Source organism: Stegostoma tigrinum, chromosome 30 (assembly GCF_030684315.1).
Source record: "Stegostoma tigrinum isolate sSteTig4 chromosome 30, sSteTig4.hap1, whole genome shotgun sequence".
Classification (NCBI taxonomy): Eukaryota; Metazoa; Chordata; class Chondrichthyes; order Orectolobiformes; family Stegostomatidae; genus Stegostoma; species Stegostoma tigrinum.
Window position 1 is genome coordinate 4584344 of NC_081383.1, and position 17946 is coordinate 4602289.

The 17946-nt window shown below is 42.2% G+C and overlaps 1 protein-coding gene across 2 annotated transcripts in view; it reads left to right on the top strand.

Annotated features, from left to right (window-relative positions):
• slc25a42 (solute carrier family 25 member 42) overlaps positions 1 to 17946 on the top strand; it is a 49624-nt gene that overhangs the window by 1633 nt on the left and 30045 nt on the right. The window contains exon 1 of one of the 2 annotated variants that reach the window (XM_048559616.2): positions 7677 to 8564. The exons of the other annotated variant lie outside the window; for it this stretch is intronic. The gene's annotated coding sequence lies outside the window, so the exon portion shown is untranslated. Of the gene's footprint in view, positions 1 to 7676; positions 8565 to 17946 lie in introns of those variants that run through there. 2 annotated transcript variants of the gene reach the window in all.

Here is a 17946-nt window from a genome sequence, read left to right on the forward strand (position 1 = left end):
CATTCAAAGGGATACGTAAATCTGTGACTCTCCAAAAAGGAGGTTTAGGCCAGGCATCAATAGATAATTCTCCACTAAATTGTGAAATTAAGGGCAAATGTTACACAACAAAAAACTTTAACACAGCAAGTGGCTGAGGTCTGAATGCACTGCCAAGTGAGATGGAAGCAGGTTCAATGGAGATTTTTGAAAGGGAATTAGATTAATACTTGTAAAGGAAAAATGTGTAAGGTTATATGGGAAGACTATGATTTGCACTAAATGAGACACTCATTCAAAGAGCTGGTGCAGACAAGATAGGCTGAATTGTCTCTTGGTCCAGAATGTTCCATAATCTAATTGAAGGACAGAAGAGGACAGTGGGGCTGAAAGACCTCCTGTTCCTCCTTTAAAAATTTCTGCACTGTACCTGCCTCTCTGGGTCATTACTGATGGATGAAGTGTTGTGACAGGAGACTTGATATGACTAAAAATAGAAAGAGAAGGTGTTTCACTGCAGTGCAACGCTGGGAAGAACTAGAAGCATTAACTCTGGCCCAAATATTGGTGCAGTCAGCATGACCTGCAAAAATAACTAAGGAGCAGTCTTATCTATCTCTGTTAACTGAGGTGGGTGTGTGTTAGACTTGCAGATAATGTAATGGCTTGTAAATATTATTTTCTTTTACAGTAGCATTGTCATTCTGATCCATGAGCTACAGCGAGACTGGAACAACTAAAATTAGAGAGAGGCTGTTTAGGAGTGGTGTCAGCAAGGAGTTGTTCTTCACGCAAAGGGGAATGAAAATCTGGAGATCTCTCACTCAAAAAAAAACTGTTGAGGCTGGAAATAAATTGCAAGATTTCATAACTGAATTTGGTAGATGTATGGCCAGTCAGGTTTGCATGACCAAGGCAGGTAAATGGAGTTCAGGCCTCAATGTCGCCTTCTGTTGTATACAGAACACAAAGACAGGATATTAAAGGCAATGAGTAGAAGTGCAATTTATGCTGTTCTTTGAACAATTTCAGTACTCCAGTTTTTCCAAAAAATAATTTTCCAGTCAGCAGCACTGTTTGACAGATTGTCATTGTACTTGTAAATGTCTCTGACCCTACGCTGCTACGCATTTATCTGGCTTTCACAGAAAAACATGCATCAGCAGCCATCAAGGAACTCCAAACAGCAGGACCAGAGTCAGGGTATGACAGAACATATGCCCCATTTTTACAGCACTAGCTGATGTCTGGTAAGTTGAATGGTCCAGTTTGAATGTTCGTGAATGGGTAAAGTGGGGGAGGTAGTCAGGCCACGTAGTCAGCTGGTTGGTCAGGAAAGTAATAGGGTTGGAGGGATAGTCACCTATAGGGTGGGTAGTTGGATTTTCAGGTTGTGTGGGGATACATGTCAAGAGGATGGTTTGATCTTATCAGGGGGTTATAGTCAGCTTGGGTTAGCTGGCGGAAGTAGTCTGGGTCAGGAGAGTTTTGAATTGGGGGTCAGTTGTGTAGTTACCTAGAGGTTGAACTAGTTTTCCCTCTGATTAATATTTCATGGATGACTACCTAGCTATTCACTATATATATTAATGATTACGCTGAGGGTACAAAATGTAATATTTCCAAATTTGCAGATGAGACAAAGCTGGGTAGAACAGTGAGCTGTGAGGAGGCTGCAGGGATTCTTCAGTGTGATTTGGACAAGCTGAGTGAGTGGGCAAATGCATGGCAGATACAATGCAATATGAGTAAATATAAGGTTTTCCACTTTGGGATCGGGGTTATAGTCTGAGGATAAAGGGCGGACTACTTCGGATTGAGATGAGTTTTTTTTCCCCACCCAGTGAGTGGTGAACATGTAGAATTGGCCCTCGTAGAAAACAGTCCAGGCAAAATATGATTTCAAGAAGGAGTTGGATACAGCAATTGGGGCTAAAGTGATCAAAGGATCTGGGGGAAATGTGGGAACAGGCTAGTGAATTGAATGATGAGCCATGGCCAAAATGTATGGCCTACTGCTGCTCCTATTTTATGTGTTTCTATGTTTTACCTAAGTAAGCACTGTGAAACTATTTGAAATCTCCAATAGTTTACTGTCAGAGACATTTAGACAAGGTGCAAAGAAACAGCACAATCGCCCATCGGAAACTGAAATTTGCCAAGCACTCTCATATAACTTTTTGCATTAGGACATCCATAAGGTCCTGATGTACATTTTTGGTTGTATGTCCTGTGTCTGATGATGTGGAGACTGGAGGATTTGGCCCATTTTCTACTGCAATTATTCCATGGAGCAAATAATCTTCATTTGAAGAACAAGACCTCTTGGTAACGTTACTGCTAGTTTGCTGCCTTGTTTAATACATATAAAACACACGAAAAGGGCAGCCAGTGACTAGAGAGAATTTTTAAACCAGACTAACTAGATTTAGGCCATTTGCCCATTTTCATTAAAGAATGAAGTGTGCAGACAAATAAAAGTACATGTAGAGGTTGAAAATATAACATCCTTTTTCCCCCTTTCTGCCAGTCCAGTGACAAGTTGGCTGTGTTCACTGAGTACAAGATAAAGGGATGATCTGATTGAGGTGATTGAAATAATAATTTTCTAGGGTAATTTATTTTTTATTTGTTCTTAGATGTGGTTGGGGTGAGCAAGAAATGATGACCTAATTACCCAGAAGGCAGTTAAGAGTCAACCACATTGCTTTGGGTCTCGAGTTATGTGTAAGCCATACCAGCTCAGGATGACAGCTGTCCTTTCCTAAAGGGCATTAGTGAATCAGCTTTACACAATTTATCTGTGGTTATGTGAATGTTATGGATTTTTAAAAGATGAATTCAAACTTCACCATCTACCATGGTGATATTCAACCCATGTCTCCAGGATATGAGCCTGCATTTCTGGATTACTAGTCTAGTGATATTGCCACTATGACACCGCCTCTCTAAACAGAAAAACAATTTTCTTTGATGGGAATTACATTGAGAGACATCATCTTAAGCCATGCCATTCAGGAATACAATTAGGAGGCATCTGTTCACATAGTCATAGAGTTGCATAGCATGAAAACAGATTCTTTGCTCCAACGTGTCCATGCCAACCAAGATATCCTAAATTAATCCACTCCTGTTTGCCAGCATTTGGCCTGTATCCCTCTAAACCCTTCGTCATCTTGTACCAGCCTCCACCACTTCGTCTAGCAGCCCATTCCATAAATGCACCACCCTCTGTTTGAAAAGGTTGCCTTTAGGCACCTTTTAAATGTGTTCCCCTTTTACTTTAAACTTATGCTGTCTAGTTTTGGACTCCCCTACTCTGGGGGGAGAAAAGACCTTGTCTGTTCACCGTTTTCATGCCCTTCGTTATTTTATAAACCTGTAAAAGGTCACCCCTCAGCTTTTGATGTTCCAGGGAAAATAGCCCCATCTTATTTAATCTCTCCCTATAGCTTAAATGTTCCAACCCTGGCAACATGCTTTGCTGCACCCTTTCAAGTTTCACAACAACTTTCCTATAGCAGGGAGACCAGAATTGAACACAGTATTCCAGAAGGGGCCTCACCAATGTTCTGTACAGCTGGAAATATGACCTAACTGCTATACTTCATGCACTGACCAATAAAAGCAAGCGCAGCATATGCCTTCTGCACAATCCTATCTACCTGTGACTCGACCTTCAAGGAACAATGAACCTGCACCCCAAGGTCTCTTTGTTTAGTGATACACCCCTGGTAGGAGAAATAAGTCTTCTCTCCCCAAAGTTGGGAACATTGACGGCCAGTTTTAAAATGAATAGATTTTTGTAAGCAAAAGTATGTACAGATTTGCAGCAGAGGTAATAAATGGAATTGAGTCACAGATCAGTTGTGATCTGGGGAGCAAGTTCAAGGGGTCATCCTGATAATCCTTTACATAACCTATTTATGCTGTTAGTTCTATTAGTCATGGAGTTGACTGCTTGCAGACTTGTTCAAGTTTTTTTTGTCTCCATGTCTGCATGAGCTTCAGACCTCATAGAACATTACAGCACAGTACAGGCCCTTCGGCCCTCGATGTGCCAACCTGTCACACCGAACTCGAGCCCATCTAACCTACACCATTCCATGTACGTCCAGATGCTTATCCAATGACGACTTAAATGTACCCAAAGCTGGTGAATCTACTACCGTCGCAGGCAAAGCGTTCCATTCCCTTACTACTGAGTAAAGAAACTACCTCTGACATCTGTCCTATATCTTTCACCCCTCAATTTAAAGCTATGCCCCCTCGTGCTTGCCGTCACCATCCTAGGAAAAAGGCTCTCCCTATCCACCCTATCGAACCCGCTGATTATTTTATATGTTTCAATTAAGTCATCTCTAAACCTTCTCTCTAATGAAAACAGCCTCAAGTCCCTCAGCCTTTCCTCGTAAGACCTTCCCTCCATACCTGGCAACATCCCAATAAATCTCCTCTGCACCCTTTCTAAAGCTTGCAAATCCTTCTTATAATGCGGTGACCAGAACTGTACACAATACTCCAAGTGCAGCCGCACCAGAGTTTTGTACAGCTTCACCATAACCTCTTGGTTCCGGAACTCGATCCCTCTATTAATAAAAGCTAAAACACTATGCCTTCTTAACAGCCCCGTCAACCGGGGTGGCAACTTTCAAGGATCCTCCTTGGCAAGTTCCTGTTAATCAGCATAAATGTTGAACTGTACAGCTTTGACAGAATTTTCCTAAGCAAAAAATTTAAAGTAGGTCGGATGCAACTGTGTTGAAAAATGTGCAATACAAGTTTTTAAAAAAAAATTAGTTGTGACTGCGTGATCTAACAATACTTGCACCTATTATGCATTGTATCCCTTAGCCTAAAGAATATATTTTTAAATTGAATTACTGTAAAATTGGCAAATAGAGTAACCATTTTACCCACATCAAAGTCCACCGTACTGCAGTTGTATTAATAACTAGCTTACCTATTTATGGTGAATACTTGAAATGGTAATTCAATCAAAACAGCAGATTTTTCTCCTCTTCACATCATGCTAGAAAATCTTTGCAATCACCTACATCAGCAGGACATCCTTATATACCCTTGATTTACTATCTCTGCTGAACAGTAAAATGTCCAACGAGACAGGAATTCCTAACAACTGCACTGATCAACCAATATTGCCACTTTTTGCCTTAGCATACAAATTAGGAGGAGTACAGCCTGTTCCACTATTCAGTAAGATAATGGCTAATCTGATTGTGGCTTCAACTGCACATTTGTGCCTATCCTGACAACTGTTGACTGGCTTGTTAAGAACTTATCTGCCTCTACTTTAAAAGTAATTGATGACCAGATCTCCACTACTGAATAAGGAAAAAAGAAGTTCCAGATTCTCAAATTTTGGAGGAAAAAAAGTTCTTATCTCAATCATAACTGCGTCCCCCAGTTCTAATCTTCACAACAAATGAGAAACATGCTTTCAGAATCTACTTTATCAGGGTCCCTCAGCCTTTGTTTCAAATACGTTATTGTTATTTATCTTATGTCATTCTTAATTCCAGTGGGCACAAGCTGCTACTGGCCAATGTTTCCACATAATATACCAGCCTTCGCCCCAAACCCAGATGTAGTTGAGTGAACATTCTCATAATATGAGATTATATGGCCATGTCCTGTTGTACATGTCCTGTGGGTTTCCCAATTTAAAAAATGTTGATTATTTACAAAGGATTAACAGAAAAAGTAGATGAAATATGTGGTATGTAACTGAGCCAATACAGGGTTATTACAAATGGTCTGATTGTCAACTATGACTCTATATTAGTACCTTCAAATCTCATTCCAGAGGATCAGCTCTGTAATCTGGGTTTTCCGTTGTAACCCAAGTTACAAATCTACTCGAACCTTAGATTGGGTCAACTGGGTCTGTATTCACTACGGCTTAGAAGGAGGAGTGGAGGTCTGATTGAAATGTATATAATTCTAACAAGTCTGGACAGACTAGATGCAGGGAAGATATTTTTCCTAATTGAGAGTGTAGAACCAGGGATAAAAGCCTTGGGATGCTGAGTGGATGATTTAATACTGAGATGAGGAAACATCATCACTCAGTGGGTAGTGGACCTAGGGAATTCTCTGCCACAGAAGGCTGTGGAAGCCAAGTCACTAAATATATTCAAGAAAAAGATATATACATTTTGTAGATTTTAAAGGCATAAAAGGGTAGGAGAAGAAAGCAGGAATGTGGCATTGCGATAAAAGATCAGTCAAGATCGTATTGAAGCACTGAATGGCTCAATTCTGTTCAGTTTCTATGGAGGGGTAGTGCTAGGGAACTGGAGGATTCTATTTGTCACACCCATCTTCTAAGAATAAGCATAGCAGCTACTGTATAGACTGGTCATTTTAAACTCAGTGGAAAGAATGCTTTTAAAAATCACAAAAGTTAGTAGTTACTGAAAGAAAGAAAGCTACCTCACATTGTTAACAATAACTTGTATTGAGGCTTTTAATGAAGTAACAGGAAAGTTGAAAAGGACCAGAGGATGCTGGTTCGAATAAACAAAAACAGAAATTGCGAGAAGAACTCAGCAGGTCTGGCGGCGTTTGTGCAAGAAAGAATGCATGAAGATGCATTTCTCTACAGATGCTGCCAGACCTGCTGAGCTTGTCCACAGTTTCTGATTTACGGCATCCGCAGTTTTTTCGATTTCGCCAGAACACTACCTGTGTCTCTGGAATAAAACCACTACGCCAACGCCTACCCCTGTACATTTTATGAACCAGGTGCCTGTACAGGTGCGGCAGTATAGTTTGTTATTGGTATTGAGGCTGGGGGCGCGAGGGGCATGTAATTAAGGTTCTCCTTGCTCGGTGATTAAGCCTTAAGTGTAGGTATTTTCTAATCGGCCCGTTCGGGGATGCTGTGACTTACCTCTGGAGCAGGTGGGACTTGAAGCCGGATCTTCTGACTCAGAGGTAAGGACACTACCACTGCGCCACAAGAGTTCACGGAGCATGGGATCGGATTTGAACTTTGTTGTGAAGCCACTGTAGTCGAGTAGCAGGGTTGGCACACCGCCTTCAGCTAACAAAAGGAGAACGATAGCATCAGCGTCCACTCAGTTTATCAAAGTTTTGTGACCTTTCTGAAGCCATCCTATCCCCTGTCATGTACCTCCATAATCAATCTTCCATTGGTAGCTCCCACTGTCAATCAGCCCGGCACATTGACCCGCCCCTAACGGTAGGATTGAGAGTGAAGTAAAAGTGAGTGAAATATATTCTGCATTGGAGCCAAAGTCAAAACATTAAAAACGTTTTCTGTCATCTCGTGTCGCAAATAAAATTACTCACAGATGTTAAAAGGTCTCCCGCAGACTAACCGATGGTTCCACCCTAGCCCTTCTCTGATTGGTCTAGTGCTTACTACGGTTCAAGCATACCGAGCGATGATTGGTTTGGGGAACGTCCATCACACTCATTCTCACCCAATCGGCATTAGTCCATCCTGGCGACGCCCTATTGATGAATGGCTGTGCCAATCACTCTGACGCCACTTATAATTGGATAAATTGACAAATGCATCGGCAAGTCCTCCCTACGCGGTTAGCCAATCGGATCCTGGGCCGGGCTCAATGGGCGGTCCCGAGCTCGCGCAGTCTGTTGCCCGCCTGCGGGGAGCGAGTGAATCCGGTGGCGGCAGGTCCTCCAGCATCCCAGCATCCCCTCCCCAATACCACCACACCCCCGCCCCTCCTCCCCGGTCCCAACAATATCACCACCAACCACCATCTCCTGGCTCAAAGTTTACAGTCACTGGAGAGGACAGCTGAGGAGAGGGTCAGTGTCAGGGACTGACGGAGAGAACGGGGAAACAGGGCTCAGGGAAGGGTGAGACTGGGACTGGAACTGAGGCTGAGGGACGGGGGCTAACACTGAGGAAGGCGAGACAACGCCTGAAGGAGGGGAGATAGGAGCTAAGGGAGGGCAGACAGGGCTGAAAGGAGTTGGGAGCTAAGGGAGGGCAGAGGGACACGAGAAAGGGCTCACAGAAGACGAGAGCTGAGGGAGTGGAGACAGAGCAGGAGTAAGCGGGGAGACTTGAGGTTAGACCAAGGTAGAGAAGATGAGGGTATTTCAGCGTTAGGGGACTGGGTTAGGCAAGACCCATAGTGAGTCAGAGGGAATGAGGGCGAGCCAGGCAGCTGATGGTCATAGTAATTGAGGGAGTGCCAGGGTAAAATGGAGGGAGCCTTGGTCAGTGCAGACTGAGGGAAGGAATAGCCAGGCTAAAGGTTTCTAAGGAAAATATAGATTAAGAAGTGAGGGAGGGTAAGTGCAGTGAGAACCACAAAGGAGGCAAAGTGACAGGCAAGAGTAGATAATATAGAGTAAGAGGCAAGGGTTTTGAGGGATTAGTAGCAGGCTGGAGTTAGTTAAGGGGGTTGGTAGAACAGAACGTTGGGCACCTGGGTGTTGAGGATCAGAATGGTAGACTGAGCTAGTAAAGCTGAGATATATACTGGAACAGGCAGGGCTGAACGAGGACAGCAGAGAGCCTGGTTTACCAAAAAACACATCCAGAGATCGCACAGACCAAGGTAAATACAGCAAAAGTCTGTCCACAACAATCTGCAGTCTGTTTAAAATGTCATACTGTATTATCTGTATTCAGCTTGATCTTTAATGGTTTGAATAAATATAATCAATGAGTAGAAGATCTTCTCTTAGACAGGTTGCTGTGCAAGACTGCTGAATAGTCTTTGATTTTTTTTCCAGTTTTGGCATCTGGTTAGGATCTATTGCAAAATATTGCCCTTTTACAGGCAACACCTAACTTGTAGTTGTTCACATTTTTTTGAGAACATTTTACAATTGGAAGTAAACAACTGGCCTTTTAACAATTTCAGGTGGTTTCAAAGGTTAGGCAACGAAGTTGGAAAAAGCTGTATATAATGAACATATGCAATCATATGTTTTAAAAGATGGTGTGATTTCCTGAAATTTTTTAGGCCCATTAGTCATCCTTTTTCAGATTTCAGTAGTAGTTGTTTTCATAACTGTGGGGATTTTCTTTCCTTTTAAAGTAGCACTCATGAACTGCTCCTTTTCGGGGGTGGGGGGGGTGGTGTGGTGGGGCGTAAAAAGATGGTTTTTGATTAGAGTTGAGTTGTACAGCATGGAAACAGACCCTTTGGTCCAACTGGTCTCTGCCGACCAGACATCACAATCTGACTTGTATGTTATCTGACCTTTGCCAGTATTTGGCCCTAATTCCCCCTCAACCCTTCCTATTCATGTACCCATCCTGATGCCTTTTAAATGTTGTAATTATACCAGCCTCCACCACTTCCTCTGTTAGGTTGTTCCACATATGCACCAACATCTGTGCCAAAGAGTTACCCCTTGGGTCCTATTTAATCTTTCCCTACTCCCCTTAAACCTGTGTCTTTTTTGTCTTGAACTCCCACACCCTAGGAAAAAGACTGCAGCTATTCACCATACCTATAACCACTCAATTTTAGAAACCTCTATAAGGTCACCCCTCAGCCTCAAACACTCCAGGGAAAATAGCCTCAACCTATTCGCCGTCTCCCTATAGCTCAAACCCTCCAATTCCAGCAACATCCCTGTAAGTCTTTACTGAACCGTTTCAAGTTTCGTAACATCCTTCCAAAGCAGGAAGACAAGAACTGAATGCAGTATTCCAAAAGTAGCCTAACCAATGTCCTATACAGCTGTAACATAACATTCCAAACTACTATACTCAATTCACTGACCAATAAAGGCAACCATACCAAACACCTTTTACACTGCCCTAGCTACCTGTGACTCCAGTTTCAAACAGCTATGAACCTGCACTCCAAGGTCACTGTTCAGCAACATTTCCAGGATCCAACCATTCAGTGTATAAGTCCTTTTTGGTTTTCCTTACCAAAATGCAACACCTCACATTTATCTAAATTAAACTTCATCTGCCATTCCTTGGCCCACTGGCCCATCTGATCAAGGCCCTGTTGTACTGAGGTAACCTTCTTCACTATCCGTCACACCACCAATTTTGGTGTCATCTGCAAACTTACTAACCATTCCTCCTATTTTTTTCATGTCTAAAGCATTTCTATGACAAAAAGCAGTGGACCAAGCACTGATCCTAGCAGCCCACCACTGGTCATGGGCCTCCAATCCGAAAGGCAGTACTCTGCCACTGCTCCCCACTGCAGTTTCCTATCTTCAAGCAAATTTTGTATCCAAATGACTAGCTCTTCCTGTATTCCATGTGGTCTAACCTTGCTAACTAGTACACCATGCAGAGCATTGAATGCCATGCTGAAGTCAGTATAATCAATATCCACCACTCTGCCTATATCAATCTTCTTTGGCACTACTTCAAAGTACTCAATCAAATTAGAGAGATAACAAGGTGTACAGCTGGATGAACACAGCAAGCCAAGCAGCATCAGAGGAGCCCAGTAATCACTTCCCTAGGTTCTTTCAAAGCTCTGGGATACACCTGATCATAGATCATTTAGATAAAATGCAAATGTGTCGTTCACTCTGCACAGCAGAGAGTTTTAATTTTGCTTAGATTAAGTATCGGGCCATCCTTTGAGTTACTGAAAGCAGATTTATAGGCAGTTTTGTGTATTTTGAGATAGTTGCTGCATTAGTTTTAAATTGCAAAATTCCCTAGGTATAAAAAAGTTTTCCTTCAAATTGAAATGTAAGGCAAAAGTAACGTCTTCCTTCAAAAAGGAGGAAGACAGATTTCAGGAAACTACCAGCCAATTCGCCAGCATCTGTTTTAGGCAAAATATCAGCTATTGTTAAACATGTTGCAGAGCGCTTGGAAAAATTTGAAGTTTAGTCAAAAATATATTGTCAAAGTGCCACAATGATGCCAACCGAAAGTTCCAGGAACAGCAACTCATATTCCTCTTGGGAACCCTGCAGTCCAATGGTATCAATGTGGACTTCACCAGCTTCAAAATCTCCCCTTCCTCTACCGCATCCCAAAACCAACCCAGTTTGTCCCCTCCACCCACTGCATCCCAAAACCAGTCCAGCCAATCTCTGAGATAATAAAATGAGAGGCTGGATGAACACAGCAGGCCCAGCAGCGTCTCAGGAGCACAAAAGCTGACATTTCGGGCTTAGACCCTTCAGACAGGGGGATGGGGTGAGGGTTCTGGAATAAATAGAGAGAGGGGGGAGGCGGACCAAAGATGGAGAGAAAAGAAGATAGGTGGAGAGGAGAGTATAGGTGGGGAGGTAGGGAGGGGATAGGTCAGTCCAGGGAAGATGGATGGGACAGGGAGGTGGGATGATGTTAGTAGGTAGGAGATGGAGGTGCAGCTTGGGGTGGGATGAAGGGATGGGTGAGAGGAAGAACAGGTTGGGATGCAGTGGGTGGATGGGAAGAGGTGGGCTGGTTGTGTGGTGCAGTGGGGGGAGAGGACAAACTGGGCTGGTTTTGGGATGCGGTGGGGGAAGGGGAGATTTTGAAGCTGGTGAAGTCCACATTGATACCATTGGGCTGCAGGGTTCCCAAGCGGAATATGAGTTGCTGTTCCTGCAACCTTCGGGTGGCATCATTGTGGCACTGCAGGAGGCCCAAGATGGACATGTCATCTAAAGAATGGGAAAGGGTGTGGAAATGGTTTGCGACTGGGAGGTGCAGTTGTTTATTGCGAACCAAGCGGAGGTGTTCTGCAAAGCGGTCCCCAAGCCTCCGCTTGGTTTCCCCAATGTAGAGGAAGCCACACCAGGTACAATGGATGCAGTTTACCCCCTCTCTCCCTATTTATTCCAGAACCCTCACCCCATCCCCCTCTCTGATGAAGGGTCTAGGTTTGAAACGACAGCTTTTGTGCTCCTGAGATGCTGCTGGGCCTGCTGTGTTCATCCAGCCTCACATTTTATTATCTCGGATTCTCCAGCATCTGCAGTTCCCATTATCACAGCCAGTCTCTGCCTCCCTAACCTATTCTTCCTCTCACCCATCCCTTCCTCCCACCCCAAGCCGCACCTCCATCTCCTACCTACTAACTTCATCCCACCTCCTTGACCTGTCCATCTTCCCTGGACTGACCTATCCCCTCCCTACCTCTCCACCTATACTCTCCTCTCCACCTATCTTCTTTTCTCTCCATCTTCGGTCCGCCTCCCCCTCTCTCCCTATTTATTCCAGTACCCTCACCCCATCCCCCTCTCTGATGAAGGGTCTCGGCCCAAAACGTCAGCTTTTGTGCTCCTGACTTGCTGCTGGGCCTGCTGTGTTCATCCAGCCTCACATTTTATTATCTTGGATTCTCCAGCATCTGCAGTTCCCATTATCACTTGTCAAAGAAAAGTCCTGTTTAACCAATTTATTGGAGTTCTTTGAGGAAGTAACATATTGTCAAAAGGGAAGAACCAATGGATGTGCTGTTCATGGATTTCCAGAAGGAATTTAATAAGATGGCAAACAAAAGCTTGTGTAAAATAAAAACTCACCATATTGGGTTAAAATATTGGCATAGATTTGAGGTGTAAATGGATAATTTTCCAATTTTATGTGAATGGAATGTGTGCTACAGGAATCAAAGCTAAGGCCTCAATCTTTTACAATTTATATAAGTTGAAGAGAATGAGATAGACTTGCTAAATTTTCTTACGATGCAATGATGGGTAGAAAGGCACATTGTGAAGAGGGCATAGGGATGCTACAAAAGAATAGGTCAAGTAAGTGAGTAAAGAACTGTTGAGTGGCACGTATTGGAAAATGTGAAATTGTGCATTTTGGAGAGGAGTAGAATAGAAAGTATAATTTAAATGAGATTGTAGAGCTCTGAGATGCAGAGGGATCTGGGTTTTCAAGGGCATGAATCGCAAATGATTGGTGTGCAGGTGCAGTAGGTAATTAGGAAAACTAATGGAATATTATTTACTGCAAAGGCACTGGACCATAAGTCAGGATATTATGCTTCAGTTTTACAGGGCATTGAAGAGACCACATCTTTAAAACTGTGTACGTATTGGCCTCCTTATTTTTAAGAAAAAGATGTAACAGGAGAGAAGCAGTTCAGCAAAGATTTAGTATTCCATTATTTGGAATGAACACGTTCTCGTGTAAGCAAATGTTCGAAAGGCTCGGCCACTGGAGTTCAGAAGAGAAAGATGTGACTTGATTGAAACATACCAGACCCTGAGGGATCTTGTCAGGATATGTGGAAAGAATGCTTTCACTTGTGGGAGAAACTGGATCCAGAGGTCACAGGTTTAAAAATAACGGGTCACCAATTTGAAACGGATGAGACAATTTTTTTTTTCTGGTACTCTTACAAAGCGGGTGGCATCAAAGTTTGAATGTTTTTAAGACAGTAGTAGATTCTTGAGAGGCAAGGAGGTGAAAGGTTTCATGAGTAGATGTGAATGTAGAGAAATCAGACCAGCCTGATCTTATTGAATGGAGGAGTCAATTTCTAAGGGCTGATTGACCTACCACTGCTTCTAATTTGTTTGTATGGGAGGGGTGGGGTAAAGTTTGGCTTGTGACAGAATATGATAATTTAAAAATGCTTAGGCTGCAAAAGTCTAAGTTGAAAGAAAATCAACAACTGTGACTGGAATGTCAAACGTGAAGTTTGCTGAGTTTCTACATAAGGCAAATCAGTCAATTTTTGATATCCTGCCTGCAACCTGTACTTGTGTGCCTGCTAATTGTAAGTGTGCATTGTTTAATCTGTATGTAATTTGAAATCTAGTGTTTCTGTTACTGGCTCTGTTGCCTTTTAATTCTGCCATGCTTTGAATGGAGTCTAATTCTTACACTTGTTTAAGATCGACATGAGCAAAGGTTGAGTCAGTTAGGATTGTATTCACTGGAGTTTCGAAGAATGAGAAGGGAATCTCGTAGAAACATTTAAAATTCTAACAGAATGAGACATATTAGATGCAGGAGGGATGTCCTTACTGGTTAATGAGTCCAGGATCAGGGGTCACAGTTTAAAGAGATGGGGTCAACCATTTGGGACTGAGATGAGAAGAAATTTCTTTACTCAGAGTGGCAAATTCTTGTAATTTACCATCACATCAAGTAGCTGAGGTCAAAACATATTGTATTTTCAAGAAGGAGATAGATATAGCTCAAATGATATTAGGAGAAGGCAGAATTACAGTATCATATGCAATGGCAGAACAGGGCTCAAGGTCTATTCCTCCTATTTTCTATGTTTGCAAGTTAATAGTTTAATTAAGATTGGTGTAGAATCATTTTGAAGTGGTGAGTCCAAAATGAAAATGGGTAATAATTTAGTAACAGATTGACCTTTTACCCAGTTATTCCATGTGAGGGATAATTGATGGAAGTTTTGTCTTGGCATTGACTGGTAATTTTTGGCAGCTGTTCAATGCTAGGGATAGGTCTAGTGAACGACCTCAGCAGGAGGATTGTCTGGCCGACCAGTCGAAGAATGAAGTACACTTATCGGAACATACATGCTGCAAGGAGGCAGAGAAAGCAGCTGCTGCTGTTTGTACGTCCAGAAATCCGTTGTATCACGTCTTAGGATGTAATGATACTTATTATGAATGGAGATAAAGAGCTTGCATCTTTACAAAGCCGGTCATAATCACAAGATATCTTAGTGTTTTACAGCCAATGAAAATATTTTTGAAATGTGACCATTGTTGCAATGTAGACAGTAGACAATTTATACCCAGAAAGTATGTTGTCATAATAAAGAGTGAGACACATAACTTGCAGAAAAATTAATTGTATTGTAAATCTACTATACTTGATTTCTTACATGGGTTGGTTGATTCAAAGCTTGTTTTGAGTTTTGGTAGTTGGTTTAACATAAATATAATATCAAAGTTGTGAATCCATGTCTTCATTACACAATTGTAAAAGTAAAGTCAATAAATCTGGAGATTAAAAGGCTGGCACTGGGGAGATAATTCACTGTTCAGAGAGGAGAACTTGCTGTCCCTAATGTATAAGGTAAATTTAATGTCTGCTTAGCAATCCTATGTTTTGTAAAGGCAGCCATGTTGCACAGGAATAGTTCTACACAGATCATGAGGAATGGGTACATAGCTGTATAGCAATGGGGTATTGCTGTATTTTGCTGTGTGCCAGAATACGGGTCTATTTCTGGAGCAAGCACCCAATATCTTACTTAAGTGTTTTATTGGGAGTATAATAATAAGGGGAGTTGGATGTACAACTGGTTAGCAATGTTGAGTAGCATCAACAACATGGGTTCAATTCCCACACCATGAAAGTCTTGCCATCTCGACCTTGCTGGTCATCTGATATGTGGTGGCCCTCAGGTTAAACTCAGCACCAGCCATGTCTCTGTCTCCCTTTCTGTGTCTGTCAGTCTATACCTCACTGTCTCTGTCTCTCTCGCTCGCTCTCGCTCTCTCCCCCTCCCTCCCTCCCTCTCTGTAATAAGAGAGAAGTCCTATCGGTCCTCTAAGACTTCGATGACTACTAGTGATATTAATTACAATGAGGATTAGATTTTATTGTCACATGTATTCAAGTATTAGAATAAAGGAGTACAGTGAAAAGTGTACAGAGTTGCCATTCTACAGCATCAGCTTAGTTACAAACACCAGAACTGAAAAACAATAACGGGAGTAAAGCAAATGCAGCCAAAAGGAAAGAAAAATGTCCAGATCTTAGTCCCATCTCAATAAACTTGTATGGAATGCTCAACATCCAGTGCAGTCACCTGGCCTAGCCATGGCCTTCAGCCCTTTGCTGGGAGTTTTGTTGTCACTGCTGCCTCCAATTGTAGGGAATATGGACATGCTGCTGATTCCAATTGGGATCATAAGATAGAACATAGAATCCCTACAATATGGAAGCAGGCCATTCAGCCCATTGAGTCACTCTGACCGTCGAAAGAGCATCCCATCCGAATCTCTCCCCATCCCCGCCCTGACCAACTCTATCTCTGCAGTGCTGCCTTTCCCATGGGTAACTCCCCTAAACTGCACATCCTGTACACTATAGGGCAATTTAGTGTGGTTAATCCACCTAACCTGCCTTTGGATGTGGGAGGAAACCCGAGCGCCCAGAGGAAACCCTTGCAGGCATAGGGAGAATTAGCAAACTCCACACAAACAGTAAGCTGAGGGTGGAATTGAACCTGGGTCCCTGGTGCTAAGAGGCAGCAGGACTAACCACTGAGTCATCGTGCCATGACACATTTGGATTTTGTTGTAGGATAATTCGTACGTTTTTATTTTCTTGCTGACTCAAAAACGTTAGTAAATTAGATAGTTTGAGGGTGTTTGATTGCAGCAGGATTCCTTGCTGAGATTTGAGATGTAACATTTTCATTCGAGGAATGGAATATTTCTTTATCAGCAAGGTGATTTGTTTTGGCATGGTATGAAATGCTGTAACTTGCTTTAGCAAATACAGTGACAGCTGCAGTCCAAGCCTTGTTATTTCTACTTGCAGTGTAAGTAATACAGAGACAAAATGTTGGGTTAGTTCCAGTTGCGCACTCTTGATTTGCTTATAGCGGGATCATCCCTTGAATCATTGCAGCCTTTGTGATGCTTGCCCAGTGTCATCCAAGCTGTAGTGAGAATCATAAACATTCTGACTTGAGACACGAGCACAAACATTTAGGTTGATGCTTTCGCTGCACCAATGTGTTCCATTTTGCAGTTGGTGTCATTTTCTGGATGCAATATCAAGCTGCAGTTCTGTTTGTTCCTGTTAAGTCCTTGTAAAATATCCCATAACATTATTTGAAGAAGAGTTGTTGAGTCCTCCCCACTGTTCCAGCAATATTTATATTTCAACGAAGGCCATTTACCTGGTCTTTTTATTTCATGCTGATTAATGGCTGTACTGTTCTATGAATGTTGCTGTCGGATTTCTTGCAAAATTTCCCATATTTCACAAGAACTTAATAGGCTGAAAAATTTATTTGGACTGACTGACATTGTAAAAGTTGCTACAGAAATGAAGGTCTTTTTCTTGAATAGGAGTATAGGGAATTTCAAGATATTAATCCAACAATAACTTACATTTTTAAATAGGCCTTGAGTTGTAGTGATGGTGTCCTTACCTCGAAGATGCAACTTGAAGTCCTATTTCGGGATGTGGTGGACATGGAGATGTGTCATAGTGCAGCCGAGTAGGTTGATTTTAAGAAAGTCTGAGGGTGTGAAAATGTCGGTGACTGTTTGGCATCTGAGATGGAAGCAGGTCAACATAGCAAAGTAACAGAACACTTGATCCAGTTGAAGCCATTAGACTGGATCTAATTGATCTAGTTGAGGTTGGACATTAAGTGTATTTTAATCGATCACATCAAATTATTATGAATTTCATTGACATGAACAGAGTCACTCCTACGTTTTGTCTTCAGGTTAGGTAGGAGGCAGATGTCAGAATTACTGGTCTGTGCCTGTTATAAGGAGGTGTTTTTCTTCAATTTATTTGTGGCCACTATTGTCTAAACTTAAATCTGTTAAAACGGCTCGTCCCAGTTTTCTGAAATTCTATTACTTATTTATTATATTTCAAAATAACTTTCTCGGCTTTATGATAGTGTATTATATGTATTAGTGAATCTTGATGGATTCAAAATCCAGTCTTTTAAATATTTGCTCTGTGTTTAAACTTCAGTGGGGAGGCCAGTAAGTGAGTGCAAGTTTGTACTCTGCACAGGTCCCTAAGTCCTATTTCATATTTCAATCTGGATACCTTGAATCCAGAATGATACTGTTAATTCTCTACCCCATTCTCCATATGACTGGAGTAAAACATAGTGTTGGCACACAGAGTTTGAACTCTGCCTCAGGCAGAGCTGAAATATGTAAACCAGTTTGGAAGAGTGAATAAGAAGCAGCAGTGGATAAAAATTAGACTAGAGCAATGGTTCAGTCTGAGTGCACTTGAATGCTCCAGAGCAATGTTGAAGAGGTGCTACGTTTTCTGCGCTCCATTAAATCTGACCCCTTGTCTTT